Source organism: Perca fluviatilis, chromosome 9 (assembly GCF_010015445.1).
Source record: "Perca fluviatilis chromosome 9, GENO_Pfluv_1.0, whole genome shotgun sequence".
Taxonomy (NCBI): Eukaryota; Metazoa; Chordata; class Actinopteri; order Perciformes; family Percidae; genus Perca; species Perca fluviatilis.
This window is the reverse complement of record NC_053120.1, coordinates 27671568-27688054: the sequence shown is the minus strand read 5'-3', so window position 1 is coordinate 27688054 and position 16487 is coordinate 27671568. Positions and strand designations below refer to the sequence as shown.

The 16487-nt window shown below is 42.3% G+C and overlaps 1 protein-coding gene and 1 long non-coding RNA gene across 4 annotated transcripts in view; one reads left to right on the top strand and one right to left on the bottom strand.

Annotated features, from left to right (window-relative positions):
• The window catches only part of ncanb (neurocan b), a 173160-nt gene that overhangs the window by 144801 nt on the left and 11872 nt on the right, over positions 1-16487 (bottom strand). The window lies entirely within an intron of this gene.
• On the top strand, positions 245-2148 carry LOC120565760. Its single transcript, XR_005640281.1, has 3 exons — positions 245-332; positions 1520-1656; positions 1851-2148. It is a non-coding gene; the product is annotated as an uncharacterized LOC120565760 (long non-coding RNA).

The window sequence follows — 16487 nt, the reverse complement described above, 5'->3', positions numbered from 1 at the left end:
AGGGAGAGAGGGAGAGAGAGAGAGAGAGAGAGAGAGAGAGAGAGACACACCGTGTACCACACAAGCAGCATAGCGCTGACCAAGCGCCACCATACAAAGCGGGTGTGACATTGCTGAGCCCCCTGATGGTGCAGAGTGGGAATAAGCTCTAGGGCTGCCCAGAACTATATAGAAACCCATTACTTACAGCTGAAAGCCACCCAGGTCTCCCTTATTCATACAACACCACCCACCAGCCAGAAGCCAATGCAGCCAGGCATCCTGTTAAAGTCAACTGGAAGCGGAGCATCACCCACTCATTTCTGTAATTTCGCTCTCTGTGACCAGAACAGGTGAGCCCACCCTACACTACATGTGAATAAAAAAAAAAACGGGCAAGGCAGAAAGAGAAAGAAAATGAACGATACGGAGAAAGAGTAAGATACTGCACTGAGAAAAGGGAAGGGAAGGGGCACGGTGAAGGGCTAGAGAGAAGGAGGGACGGAGAGAGAGAGATTCCTCTGAAAAATGAGGTGACAGAAAGCTTTTTACGTGCCGGAAGGGTGGCGAGGCAATTTTCAAATGTCTAAGACTCCTCATTTGCAGGGTTGCAAAACCACTTTATACGGTGTTAAATGTTAAACTTGTTCTCGGCACATCAAGGTCCCCTTGGCCGCCTGCCTGTCTTCGCCTGGAATATAAATGTGGCTTGAGACGAGGGTAGAGGAAAAAAATAGTTTGGACACCGTGTACACAAGAGTTTAAAAAAAAGGCAGAATACCTTCATGGTTCACGCAGACAAAGGCTGTCTTCGTCCACGCATATGTTTATGTGGATTTGGATGAAGGACAATAATTTAATGTAGGATGCTCTGTGCTTTGCATGGTTCAATGTTTTAAGGGTGCACGTGATGATTACTGTATTAATCAATGTATTCAATAATGTTTTTGATTAATGAATAATTATTTAATTAATATTATTAGTATAGAAAGGGAAAAATGCTCATTACAAGTTTCCAAAGTCCAATGTGACATCTCCAAAGGTTTCTTTTTTTTTTTTTTTTAACCAAAAGTCCAATGAAATAAAACAGAGAAAAGTTGTAAATCCTTCAGTTTCTAAGCTGGAAGTAGTGAACATTTGACATTTTTGAATAAAAAAGGTTTGTTGTCAATTTCCTATCAGTCCACTACTTGATTAATTGGCTAATCTTTCTGCACCGCAACACTGAAATCATTATTTCATAGTGACTGAAATGGTCTTGTTTTCTAAATCGGAGCAAAGCAGGATGTGACTGAGAAAAAAAACACAACGCGGGATTTTAATTTAATGATGCTGTAAAAAAAATCGAATTGTATGAATTGAATATAAAATGATGTACCGTAAGACAGTAAACAGACACAAAAGCTAATTATTGTCCGATCCAGCTCACCCATGGGCGTTAAAGCTGGACTGGTTACAATTACAAGGGGGCGTGACAACTCTCAGATATATTGGTACGGTCGCTGTCGTGGTGGTTTCTTAATCAATATCTTTCACACAGAGCAAGACACACCAATAAAGCATGGAGACATTACATGATGACCTCTTCTTGGGCCCGCCTCTTGCCACACATACACACCCACTGTCTACAGATGTGCACATTTGTGGTGAAAGGATGTTATCAGTTTATTACAGGAGGTATGTATGCAGGACATATTTCACTGGGAAGGCTGTCAAGGTTTTCCTCTCTACCCTTCTCTCACACTCTTATCGCCTCTTCTCTACATTGTTTCTTTTCTCTGTCGCTCCGCTTCAGCCTGTATGTCTATGCATTTCCACTCTCTCCCACTTTGCGTTATTGTGTCACCCTCGCTGCTTTTGTCTGTCTGCAGGATCCAGTGATGTATGGCATACCGTAAATTCTCGCTGCTCGGTTATTAAAAGTCATTGATGCGGGGACACTGAATCATGCAGGGGCAAAGGCCTAGGAGCCGGTCAGTAAACCTGCACAATCAACTCTGCACCACATCCCCCATCAGAATAAATACAGTGGCAGCCTATAGATCAGGATGATGGTACCATATGTGTAGTGCCACGAGTTCACTCCAGCCATATAGGCATGTAGGCATGTTTATTTTTTGTAGGATTACAGAGAAGGGTGTAGTGAAAAGTCTATTCTATGGTTCATTGTCTGTGTGAAGTGGTATCACATCGTGATGATATGGTTATATTGATATAAATGAATGATTGAATGATAAAGCAAAAATAAAAACAGAAATAGAAATACGTTATTTGAAGATTTCTTTCACATCTGAGTTTTGTGGAACAGCTGAACAAAGTTCATCACAGTGGTCATACGTTTGATAATTTTACATGTGAACATTTGTCATAAACTGTATATGACAGTTCTGGCAGCTCTGTGAGGCTATACCTTTAGGCACAGTAGTGCTTAAAGCTAAATGCTAACCTCAGCGTGCTAACATCCTCACAATGACAATGTAACATGATGTTGAGATGATGACCATTGTAGTTTAGCATATATGCATAGCAGCCTTTGCTAATTAGTACTAAGTTCAGGACACAAAGTACTGCTAAGGATGCTGGGAATGTTTTGCAAGTTGTATTTTGACCTGATGATGGCGTTAGATAAAAAGTCAGGGGATACAAGGATATCTTTACAACCTTTAATTGCAATCCTTTCAATATTTGAGATAATTTCAGTGGTGGATCGATAGCCATCTCTAGAGCCTTGCCGCTGGAATTTTGTTTTTATGCTTTATGATTCATAATGGACTCATGAACCCAGAGCACAACGGTTAACTATCACTGACATCTCTGCGGTGTGTGTCAAGTCGTCACAAAGCCATGTAAAGGCAACTTATTAAGCATAAGCTTCCTCCTTCCTGCCACATACCCCCCTCAACTCGCACAAGACTAATAAACAAAGGGATGAGAGCTGCCTGTGTGAAATTCATCTAATCTTATCTTGTATTTTTCCCAAAGTAAGTTGAGAGGCAGCTTGGGATATGAGGGAGGAGGGACTGGAGGGTCAAAAAAGAGACAGTATGTTGAAAACTAGAGACATATGTATTTAGAGATACCCCTACAACACCCAGTCAGTGTGTGTGTGTGTGTGTGTGTGTGTGTTTGTGTCTTTTTCTTCTCCTGTCCAATATCTCAGCTCTTCAAGTTCCAAGTTCCATCCAATCCACTTATATTGCTCATTAAATCATCTCACAAGCAGGCGACACACTGGGAAGCATATGAGTCTGTGGCTTGGGTGTCCTTAACACACGCACACGCACACGCACACACACACACACACGCACATGCACAAAGAATCAAGTCACCAGGATGCGGACAGACAGATGGTGTGTTTCTATCATGTTCATGGGGGTGGGATGTATGTGTGTGTGCTAAGTCTCATCCATCACTGCGGCCACCTGAGAGGACGCTTCTGAGCCAATGAGGAGCCAGACAGACTGGACTGTGTCCCCCTTCAGTGTAACAGCTACGGCGAAACGCTCTGGCTCCAACGACACAACACAAGACGGTGAGACAAAAAATGTCATGTTTCATTAAAACAACTGTATGCTATATTAAAATAAAGACAGATAAGCTAAAAAAATGAAACTGCTAAAGGGTGAAAACAAGACTAAGAGTCTACAGCCATGCTAGCGGCTGTGTGAGGCTTTACTTACTGTCAACACAGCGGTGCTTTGAGCTAAAAGCTAACGTCAGCATGCTAATATGTAGCAGGTATAATGTTTACCATGTTCACCATCTTAGTTTGGCATGTTAGCATGCTAACTCTTGCTAATTAGCATCAAACACAAAGTACAGTTGAGGCTGTACCTGCTGGGGTGTTTTAATGAACATTGTCGCTGACTGTTACTGTTATGATGACAATGATGATGATCTTATGGTAATGACCAGGCTAGTGGTTGTAAAAAAAATTCTACTACACAATTCATATTTGCTTGATCCTAATATAAATAGAGTAAATGAGTGAGTTGTTGGTAGTGAGATGTGACTAAAAATTGTCAGGGCTAAAACAGTGGAGGTAATGTCAGTCTATAAATGGAGCTAAGGAGGAGGATACTGATTTAACAGGTAGAATTTCGAATTTCGTCGATCACATTCATTTGTTATCGATTATACTAATACTGGTTGCGTTGCGTAGTGTGAGTCTTGAAGCAATGAAATGAATTTCACAGTGTGGCAGCAATTAAACATTTTACCACCCTGCGAGTTTCCGTTTTGATTTCAAAAGTAATCATGAAGAGGACACGGCGAAGTGTGGCGTGGGACCATTTTGATTTTTTTTTTTAAAACGACTTAGCTAGTTTACTGCAAACACTGAGATGCCGTGTATAAGTACAACACGGCCACGACTCAAATGATGCAGCTTACCACTAAACAAAGTGCATCAGACCCTGGTTAATGTTGGTGGCGGCCTCGGTGCATCCTGCTCTAAAGCTAGCATAAATTCGGCGTTAGCACGGAGGAGCTGCGCTGCACAACAAGCAGAGAAAATTACCCAAGGGATCTGCAAGTTCATTGACATGGATATTGGAACCAGCATATCAAATTTCATCACGACGTACCATCACCAGACTGGTAGAAACTCACTACGAAGAACGGAATAAGGTTCCCCGGGCTGGCCAAGTTAGCGCTGAGGTACCTGTGCATCCCGGCAACGCGGCTGTTTTCAGCGGCTGGACTGACGGGCACCAGGTAACGGTCGCGTCTGTCTGACCCCAGATCATGTCAACATGCTTATCTTTCTCAACAAACATCAGTAGACTGGTGCAGAAGTTGTATCTGAGTTAGCCTACTGGCTATTTTTTATTAGGCTTTGTCCGTGCCTTGGATAGTTTTGAGTTACATTTTGACAAAACCTGCCAGATCTAAGTATTATTATGTTGTTGGTTAAGTTATTATTTAACATGATTCTTTTTATTGATTATTTTGGAACAAACGAGGGTCTCTGTTTAAGAACGCCAGCTTGCAGCTGCTGGTTCTGCTGCTTCAGAGTACCGCACCGCATATATCTATAATCTATATCTATAACCTCCAGTTTAACTGCCACAAGTTGTTCTTGTAATTAAGATCTCATCGAGGAAAAACACGCTGTATTTTTGTATTTTCATTGCATTTTTAATTTATGAAAAGTTAAATAAATAATGAATTTTAATATAAAAATATTAATGATTAATTGATAGTCAATCGTTAATTCTCCCGACGATCAACTCAGAAAATGTAATCAAATGCCCATCCCTAGTAGAGAGACAGACAAACAAGAGAGTAGAGTGATGGTGAGATGTGTGATAGACGTTGACAATGCATCAGCTTTGACAAAAAGAACCAGATTGTGGATACGAGGGAATGGCATGGAAAGAAACTGGACTTCATGGAGGGAAATAAAGAGTTTAAAAGTGAGACGAGATGAGGAGCGTCAAAGTACAATGAATAAAATTGGAATTGGAGCGCACAGCAGCCAGAAAAAAGAAAACTTGATTTTGACAGGGTGAGACGGAGAGTATAAAAAAAGAAAACATGGAGAGAAAGAGAATCGAAGTGTAAGAATGAAAAAGGAAGAAATGAAACACTCAAAGCACCAAAAAAAGAAGCGCCGGTGTGTGTGTGTGTGTGTGTGTGTGTGTGTGTGTGTGTGTGTGTGTGTGTGGCAAGCACACTGATAGTAGCAGTAGCTTCAGCATGCTCTGTGCTTAATAAATAATCACGCTTAGAATGGCTAATGAGTCATGAAAGTCTGCAGATGTTTCCAATATCCTGTTAGGAGCGGCAAAACAGAGTGTGTGCTGCTAAAGTGTAAATAAGGAGGGCAGGGAAGGTGTGAGACGCTGGTGGGAGAGCAGCCATGGGAGATGCAGAGAGGAGGGACGACTGCGGGGAGAGTTAACACACCTTGGCCAGAGAGAAGATAACGGGAGATACGGGAAAGAGTGATAGAGAGCAAGAGAGGCTGTCAGGGGCATGAACGTACAGCCTGGCTATTTCCAGCTTTTTTGCTAAGCGCTGTAGTCCGGTCTCAGTCCGAGCACGATTCCCTGGTCTGAGATGGAGACTGCCTGGGATCCCCTAGGTATATCGATTCTCGGGCACGCTCATTTGGGAGAAGCAGAATTGATGAGACCTGCCTCGGGCCAAGGTTTATATACTTATTCACCTGGTCCCTGCCCTGGCCCTATCTGTCTGAGAATATGGGGCTACTTGCTGGGGCCCAGCAGCTTGCAATGCCCAGGCATGACAACTAATTTGAAGGTGTGTGTGTGTGTGTGTGTGTGTGTGTGTGTGTGTGTGTGTGTGTGTGTGTGTGTGTGTGTGTGTGTGTGTGTGTGTGTGTGTGAGATACTGAGCATGCAGCGGACCACCTACACCGTGCAAATGAACCATAAATCAAGACAAGGCAGCCAACACAAATTGACATTTCACAGAGGGGTGTAGTTGCATTTGTGGTGCACTTGATTGTTAGTTTTAGGCTGTTTTTGCAATGTCATTATGAGTTAGTCAGACTGCTACCAGAGGGATCAATTTCAAACAAGCTATGTGCTTTACCCCCTGCTGCAAAGTTTACAGTCTTTCAAATTGCACCCTGTCACCATTTTTATGTTTTAATCGACAATGGAGATCTCCAGAGGCTTCTTCTCACTTTGACACGGTCTCTATGTAATGACGCCTTTGACACTGTCTCGTTAATCTAAAGTGTAAAAACAACAATTCACGGGGGGATTATATGCCAGACTATTAATCAACAGGGAATAGTAAGGGAATTGTATTTTGTACGGATTAAACAAATGAGAGATAACATGTTAATTAATGCGCCTTAGGAGGCGCTGGTAGGTGGATTTTGAGGCAGGCTAGCTGTTTCTTCCCGTTTCAGTGTTTATGCTAACCGGCTTAAAGTACAGACATCAAAGTGGTATCAATCATCCTCTTTAATTCTCTGCCAGGAAGTGAATTAAGTGTATTTCCCAAAGTGTCGAACTATTGCTTTAAGCTTCTGCGGTTATCTGGTGACTAGAAAGGCAAATAAACCATAGCCCACATTCAAAGTAAACAAGTGTTTTTAAGCTTCTTGTATAAAAGGTTTTCCTTCAATGAAATTCCTCACATCTCACAGCCAAGACAGTGTGTTTCCCCGCGACTTGCTATCTCTCTTTCCGCTTCCCAATCCTCCCCCTCCCATCGTCGCCGCCCCAATCTTGTAAACTACACAGGCTGCCTGATAATTGGATTTGAACAGACAGTTCAAACGGCGGCATAACATAATTAGCAACAAACATCGGAATCAATCTCAGGGATGGCGATCATCTCTTTGGCCTGGCAGGTCTCTCTGGGAGCGCGACGGGGAAAACGCATGATATCGTTTTTTTACAAAGTTTGAGGCTTTTTGTGCACCGGCATGGGTGCGCAGGTGCGACGGACGCGTGACGTGATGAATCACTGGGCACTCTTGTGTTCGGATGAGTGAGTCGGTACAGATGTGTTCATGAATGTGCGTGCAAGTTTGTGTGCAGCCATGTGCATTCAATTTATGTTTGCTTTCTGATCTGGACAGGGGTGTGTGTGTGTGTGTGTGTGTGTGTGTGTGTGTGTGTGTGTGTGTGTGTGTGTGTGTGTGTGTGTGTGTGCGTGCTTTACTATATTCGTGGGGTCCAAAAACCGGAGAATACAGTATACTTGTGGGGTCTGCACAGCCTTGTGGGGTCCAAAATTCTGGACCCCACAAGGTTAAAGGGCGGTTTGAGGGTTAAGACTTGGTTTTAGTGATAGAAATTGTTTAGGTTATGTTTAGGGTAGGTAAGGGTTAAGGTTAGGCATTTAGTTGTGATGGTTAAGGTTAGGGTAAGGGGCTAGGGAGTGCATTATGTCAATGACGGGTCCCCACAAAGATAGTGAAACAACCTGTGTGTATATGTGTGTGTACCTGTTTTACTATATTCGTGGGGTCCAAAAACCGGGGACTACAGTATACTTGTGGGGTTATGTTAGAATTAGGTTATGGTTAGGGTGAGGGTAAGGGTTAAGGTTAGGCATTCAGTTGGGATGGTTAAGGTTAGGGTAAGGGGCTAGGGAATGCATTATGTCAATGATATGTCCCCACAAAGATAGTAATACAGACTTGTTTGTGTGTGTGTGTGTGTGTGTGTGTGTGTGTGTGTGTGTGTGTGTGTGTGTGTGTGTGTGTGTGTGTGTGTGTGTGTGTGTGTGTGTGGAGGCAATGATGAGAAGCTCTTCGAGTGTGAACCCCCCCTTCAATCTCTTGAGACAGGAACAAAGGAGGCCAGACTACATAAGGCAGGCCTTTGATCAGCTCGGCTCTATCGTGTTGCTATCAGTAATTGACAGCCCTCGGATCACGGATTCTTCCTCTGCGGTGTGCGCACATGCAAAGTCTCCATGTGTTTCGATATATCACATGGCCTTTGTCTCTCATGTAAACAACAGGCAGTTGCTCGCAATGGCCCTCATTTATCAAGCTAACGTAGAAACCAGCGCAGATATGACCGCAGAAATCATGTTACGACAGGCTTCACGTGGGATTCGTGAAACGTTCGTATCACACCAATCAGAGCGTAAGAATGGTCGTACGTTGATAAATGCAGCGGCTGGAATGCGGAATGAAAAGAGACCACCGATGCAGTGTTGCCGTAGTAAATCGGACTCCAGATGAAGTTTATTTAATTTATACATCCTTGACATATGTATGCTATAGTCCTTATAGTAATATACAGGCTTATATTGTCTATAGTCTATTAGGCCTACATGTAGGTGCTTATAAACAAACGGTAGTGGAGTTTATGCAGTGTCTTTTATTACTTACTCGTGTTTTTTCATGAGTCAGCCAGGCCACAGCTGAGGGAGAGCTGCGTCTCCTCCGCCGAGCTTTGCGTTGGAATCGGCGTACGCCCGTCCTACGCCTGTTTTAGGTCGTGCGCACGTTTCATAAACGAGGGCCAATATGTCCGTGTGGCTGTCATTTTAGGAGTTTTGGGCAAAGCATGAGGCTGTGCAGCGCCACACACTCCTCTTTCCGGCACAATCTCCCAGTGGTGGCCTTATCACCCGAGTTAATGTAATGAAACAGATTAGTACCTGCAGCATAACACTTGACCAGGGAAAATTAGAGGCAGCCATAAAGCGCTTATTCATCTCCACTGAATTCACCTTCAGAAGTAAAGTCAGGGGGAAAAATGAAGGCGCTCCGGTCTGAATGTAAAGTGATAAAGTGAGTTAGTTTCTACTGCTGCTTTATTGGAAGCAATATGAACCTGCTTTACAGTGGAGAGCAGTCTGTAAATTTGATCACATTTATAATATTTCGCCATGCTCAAGAGAAGAATAAGTGGAGAAGGGGGATTATAATTTTTACTCTGTGAGCGGACTGAATGAAAATACTTTTCACCATTGCAGAGCTAAACCAATTCACTCAGAAATGCTGTTTTTTTTTTTTCTTGACGAGTCAACAGTGTCGCTGTGTTTTGCCAATAACACTTCACACCATATAGACACACACAGGTCCCAGAGAGAAGTTAAAACAATTTCAACTAAACAAATAATAAAAAAAAAGCAACCTAACTGTGTTACTTGTGCGTAACAGTCATTCATTTTTAATTCAGCTTCATGACAAGCTGCTATGTATGCTAAAATGTAACTTGTTCTCCTAATCTTGTTTGATAAAAGCGTAATGGTCCTTATTGTTGTTCCACAGCATTGTTGCTGGAGTGCAGAGCTATTAGCCCGTCATATATCAAGCCCTCGGTGTCATGTGTAATGGCTAAGTGTTTTGAACCAACTCGATCATGGCAGCATGAATCTTCCTGAAGGCTGGTGATTATTAATGACAGTGGCAGCGCAGAGCAGGCACCTTCAATCACACTGCAGGTAAATCCTGCAACAAAGACAATGGCGGGGAAGCGCCCTTTAATTCCCTTTTTGCCGGGAATTAATCAGCCCCGGTTCTAATTTTTCACCCGACCGATGTTAATGTCTTTCCTCTGTGATACTCTAAATAAGAGATTAGACGCCACATGCGCACGCACACACACGCACACACACACACACACACACACACACACACACATACACTCACAAAAACACCATTGAACTGATGACAAACGAGGTCGCGGACACAGGCGCTCATTTGAATATCAGAGAGAAAGAGTGCTGGCGTGCCAACGTAACCTTCTCCAGCCTGTAAAGTAATTACTCAGTGCTGGAACACAAGAGGAAACATAGGGTTCATGGAGCAACGAGAGGAGGCGAAGGAGCTCCAGGAGCACCATGAAGGAAGGAATAGAAGAAGGAGGGTAGAAAATGGAAAGGAGGAAGAGAAGAAGGACCGAAGGAGTGGGACAGAAGTTTAGAAAGTTGGAGGTGATTTAGAGAAGAGACGGCGTGTAAAGTTAACACCATCATTCTCCTCTTTATCGGGCCAACCTGATGGAACGGAGATGCAGGGCAGTTCCTGCGGACCATCTGTTTCATGAAAACCCCAATTGTGCACAACAGCCATAAACGGAGAGCCTAGGAGCAGCACATTTCTCTGGATGACTCCCTACTTATTGGGCTGTTTATATTAGCCATTCCTCTCCCTCCTTCTCTAGCTGCATGTCTTCTCCTCGATATCTTCTGTAGCATTAAACCCAAATGTCCCTTATTTCATAATCCTCGTTCTAGCTTTATTTTTGCTTCTCTTACAAGAAGCAAAAATTACATACCTTACAAGGAGGGTTGGGTATCATTTGGGTTCTTTCCGATAACTGTGCTAAAGCGACACTTTTGAATATATATATTGTTTACTTTAAAAAATAAAATAAAATAAGAGCACAATCAGCCATTAAAGAATGGCTTCTTTACTGCTAAGGCCATATGGTCAAATTTAAATAATGTATTTGAAATGTAATAACAATAACTTATTTCACCAGTCAATTGCTTACAAACAATAGTTCAACTAAGCTACTCTGTGTCTTTAGCTGCAGACTGTTGCACGTCCCGTTGTTTGAATTGTTCAGAGATAAATACAGCCACACCGTTTAGACCGTTTAACTTTCAGCATTTTAACCGTGTTAACTATCCACAACAACCTCCTCAAGAAGTTCTGTGGTACTTCAGCAACATCATGTTACTTGTGCCTTTGAGTCTTAGAGTAGACAGACAGCCATTCATTTCATGAGAATTCATCACTTGTCAGGAAACAAAACAAACAAAAGTGATTTAAAGCATGTGATCTAACTGCAAATGCTGTTGTTTTTCTGGTGAGAACAGCCTTTGTTTATTGTCCATCATAAATAGGTTTGGCGTCACTGGTTTTTCTAGCAAACATTATGCTTCTAAAGAAGAGGATCTCTTAAGAAAGTTGTTTTAACAAAGACTTCTCCTCCATATCCTGTTGTTTACTGTGCAGCGCTGAAAACCTGCACAGAAGAAATGCCAAACTGTATATTATGACTGGAACTAAATCTTTGAGAAACATATACATTGTTATTAATGGCACTATTGTGGAAGTCTATGTGCAGAATAACAGTCACATTACCTTCAAGTAGTGGCACATTAGCTATTATATTTGGTTAATATCATATGTGGTTCTACCAACTTTTGATGTTCTTTCTCTTTATCCACATCTCTCTCTCTCTCTTTTTTTTTTTTTTTTTTTTTTTTTTTTTTTTTTTTCTCTATCCAATTTCCTGCCCTGTTCCTCCCTCTCTGTGGGAGCAATGATGAGAGTCTGCGCAGAAGTAGACCCAGTGAAGGTCTCACTCCAGGGGCCTGTCAGAATTTTCTTCAAGGGCTGCACGCACACACACACACACACACACACACACACACACACACACACACACACACACACACACACACACACACACACACACACACACACACACACACACACACACACACACACACACACACACCTTCATATCTCCTATACCTACTACAGTGAGAGTAACATTACTTATTTCGTGAGCACAAATTAAATTTGATCCATTGTTTATGTACACAGTTTAAAACAACATGGGCAATTTTCTGCCCTCTCTCCTCTCTCTTTCGCTCTTTCACTCTCTTTTTCTTTGCGATTTTTCCAGAGAACCTGCAGGTGTCAGCTCTCGCTTCCAACTCAACGCCTAATGACTAAATTGGAGCAATTAATTAGCCTGATTGGTGATGTTAACCCCCACCTCTTCCACCTGGACTCTTGGCGGTCCAAACTAACTGGCTGATACTGTAGCCTTGCACCCTGCTTGCTATTTATTCGCACTACTGCAGTGGTCGGTATATCCAAACTTGATGAGAATGACCTTGAATCTCGCAAATGGAAAGAGACTATAATGTACATAAAGAGAGAGAGAGAGAGAGAGAGAGAGAGAGAGAGAGAGAGAGAGGGAGAGAGGGAGAGAGAGAGAGAGAGAGGGAGAGAGAGAGAGTTTAGTATGGGCTCTGGCATTGAGATAGAAACAAAACAATGAAATATGATTTCACAAAACTGGATCAACCTTGAATTTTATAGTCGACACTAACGCTCTCCTCTCCTCTCCTCTCCTCTCCTCTCCTCTCCTCTCCTCTCCTCTCCTCTCCTCTCTTCCTGACCTCTCTCCTGGCTCACTGCCCTTCATCTCTCATGCACCTGCAGCAGTTTGTCAGGCTGCTTCGGCTAATTACACATCTCATCACAACCACACACAGCCAGAGGCAGTACTCGTGCATTACCACCGTAGAGGGACTTTACCGGCATGATCTGCGGTTCTGACGGAGGAGTCACGCGTCGAATAAAAGGTCCCACTACAACAACTGTGGCAAATTACAGACATGGTCTGTAATTATCTCCGGGAACAACAACCTGCTTCGCTCACATTTCACAAGTAATGATGGGTTAAATATCGGGGTGATATTGTGTGTTTACCGATGCAGCTTGCTCTCTCTCCCTGGGCTCATACGTGGTAACCTGCCGTCGCCCATCAAGCCCTGATGGATGCTGTCCTGCCATCATACCCTGCCTCTCCCCAGATGCAGTGCTGGCAGCCCAGGGACATATTTTGATTTGAATAGCTGCTTTATACATGTTCAATTGATTTAAAACAAAATGGTTATGAAGATTCTAAGTCATTCAGGTTATAGAATATCTACTTTGGATGACCGGTCAAATATCTTTGAGACCAAGCAGCAAGTTCAGCTGCCTTTGAATATGCATTTCTAGAAATTTCTAAAAATGTTTTCTCTCCTCTCTCGTGTTTTCTTCCCCTTTCCTCTGCCCTGACTGTACTGACACGCTGTTTGGTGAATGATGGCAGGTGAATTAGATGGAGGAAAAGAGGAACTCAAAGGAAGAGGCAAAGCCAAAAGGAGTGAAGGATGCACTGAATGAAAAAAAAAGAGAATATCACAAAGAAAGGGGACATATTTTCCAGCACGTGGTGTGGGTAATGTGTTCCTGATAGCAGTTCAATCTCAGTACCGTCTGCAGACTCTTCACGCACAATAACAATGAAGAGAAAGTGTCAGGATCAGCTCACAACATATCATAACAGCGTAACAGGGAGCATTGTGGCACAATATCAAAGTGTCACAATGATGACAGACACATGTAGAAGTAGAGAAAAGGAAGTGCTTTGTCACCAGGACTGTGCAATATATTAAGAGGACAATTCAATATTTTGGCAAATGCACTTACTTGCTTTCTTGCCGAGAGTTAGATAAGAAGATTGATACAACTCTCATATTTGTCCGTATATTATATATCGTACATTCTCTCTATTTATTTACCTCAATTGGACCTATTTGGACCTTGTATCAGAGTTCACCTGCTTCCCAGTTAATGCAAACTCAAAATGCCCTCCATATTATACATACAATTTACAGTATGAAGCTAAAGCCATATCATAAATTCTTTCACCTTTGGAAAGTCAGGCTAGCTGTTTCCCCCTGTTTTCAGGATTTATGCTATGCTAAGCTAACCGGCTGCTGCCTGTAGCTTCATACGCTCATTTGTCTGAGCATAACAACAAATAAGTGTATTTCCCAAAAAAGTCCAAATATTATTTTATTTATTTCTTGTTTATTTGAATAGGGACAGATACAAAAAAAAACATAGATTATTACATAAAGAACAATCCGATGCCTGTATCACAGTGTTTATAGCCATGGCTAATTCGCAACACCTGTCCCTAGAAGGGCTTTTAACAGTTAAAATAATAAAAGAGTCAAATTTTTACAATGAATACAGTAAAAGGTCCTGAAACCAGTTAACAGCAATAAAAATAAGTGTAGAAAATAAAAACACATTCAGTCGTACTCACACAGATGCACACCTCCCATACACACAGCTATACATTTCATATGGCATGATCACACTTCTGCTGCTGTATAAACCATGCTTTTGATAGTTTTTTAAAGGTGGACAATTTAGTTAGTCTTTATATTTGTAGGAAGCCAGTTCCACAGATTGGCTCCTTTCACAGAAAAAACATTTTGGGCAAAGGAGGTTTTACAAAATGGAACTCTGCAGTCTCCACATGCAGCAGCTCTTGTGGATCTGGAGGATTCCAGCCTGTTCACAAATTTACAAAGTGGCTCAGGTGCAAGTCCAGTCAAACATTTAAAAAACAACTTTATGTATCTAAGATTAACAAAATTAACAAAGTTTAAGATTTTATGTTTCTTTAAAATGTAACAGTGATGGAATCGAATGGGTTTTTATCTAAACATTTTAAGGCACGGTTATAAAACCTCTCAATAGGCTTTAGGGTAGTTTGGCTAGCCTGGGACCAAACAAATTCCTTTAAGACACATAACATGAAGCACATTATGAGAATTTAGTGTGCTGCGCTGAACTCCCTGACTACAACTTTCAATGTATCTTTATATTATATAAGAAAAGAGGTCCAAATATGGGCTGGACATTTTCTACCTAAGAATAGTTTTCCATCATCCACTGGGACAGCTACAAGACAACAAAAGAATACCTGCTATCACCTGACAAGAGAAGAAGTGAAGGTACAGTAGCTGCATGTGCCGTGGGGCAAAAGGGAAATGCTACTTCTCTGAGGCATACACGGTGGAAAAAGGGGTATGAACGGTGGTGCAAAGTGATGTGGTGCAGTGTGTCCGCACAAAATGATACAGGTGGCTGGCATGACACACGTGATATGGCGTCAGTGGATTTGAGATTCGGGAAAAGGTAGGGAGGAGAGACAGATGGGATTGGGGGTTATGGGGTATATTCTCTGGGGCTCTCCCATTCTACTGTGTTATGTGTGATATTTGTAAGAAATAAAAGCTTTTGTTTGTCATGTCTTGTTAATATTATGTTACAGACTCCCCTCCGCGGTGTGAAAGAGACTCAAACAAAAAAACAAGAAGCAATAAGACAAAAGCTAAGAAGCAAAGGCTTCCCATGTTAACGCGACGAGCTCCTTACATGCTCATTTTTTACATAGGCATAATTAATGACAACCAAACGTGAAAGCCCGGGCTGCTCCAATATAATACACAAAAAGAAACTAGCTGCAAACCAAGGCTAGATCAATTCAATTTTATTTTATTCATAGTATCATAACAAGAGTTATCTCAAGACACTTTACAGATAGAGTAGGCCTAGACCACACTCTATAATTTACAAAGACCCAACAATTCTAGTAATTCCCCCAAGAGCAAGCATTTAGACCAAAGGTGATGTAAATGTTACCTGAGGGAAAAACCTCCAGTGAGGCCACAGAGTGAGCAAAGCCACGAAGTACAGAGGCACAAACAGTCTTACCTTGAGAACTCATTTTCTTCTTCTTCACCATTCACACATTGTGGCCGAGGATGCCATACAAGGTGCCACCTGCTCATCAGATAAACATTCACACACATTTACACTCCGATGTACATGTGGTTCAGTGTCTTGCCCAAGGACACATGGGACTGCAAGGATCGAACCGCCAACCTTCCGATTGGCAGGCGACTGCTCTAACACTGAGCCACAGACACCCCATGAGTTTGTTATTTTCTTCGCTACAAGCTCATCAAAGATGAGAGCCTTTGAACTCCATCACTGAACTCCATACAGCTTGATGTTCAAGCAGTGTGCCATTGCTGTTTTCTTTACCAGGCCCCTCCAGTTACATTGGTCTTCCCATTAGGGGGCCTCCTCTCTGAAAGAGGAAGCGTCAGCAAAGCTAATTTAAGTCATCAAACAATGTTTACTGAGAGAGGAAAAAACAAACACCTGGCGCTAATTCAAAATGCACTTCCACACAGAGGCTGAGCGGAGTGACGGGGGGGCCGTAGGGAGCTTTGCTAAGTAAATGATCAGCCGCGAGGTTTAATTGAAAGAAACGGAAGAGGGAGGGAAATATGGAGCTGTGGATAAATGGATGAGTGGAGGGGTTGATGTAGCACGGAGAAGTTAAAGAATATATATATAAAAAAAAAAAAACATCTGTTAACTGAGGACAGACAGAGTGCTGACTGATGATGTTGGCACAACAAAGAGATCTCTTGCATTCCTGTAAAAAAAATTA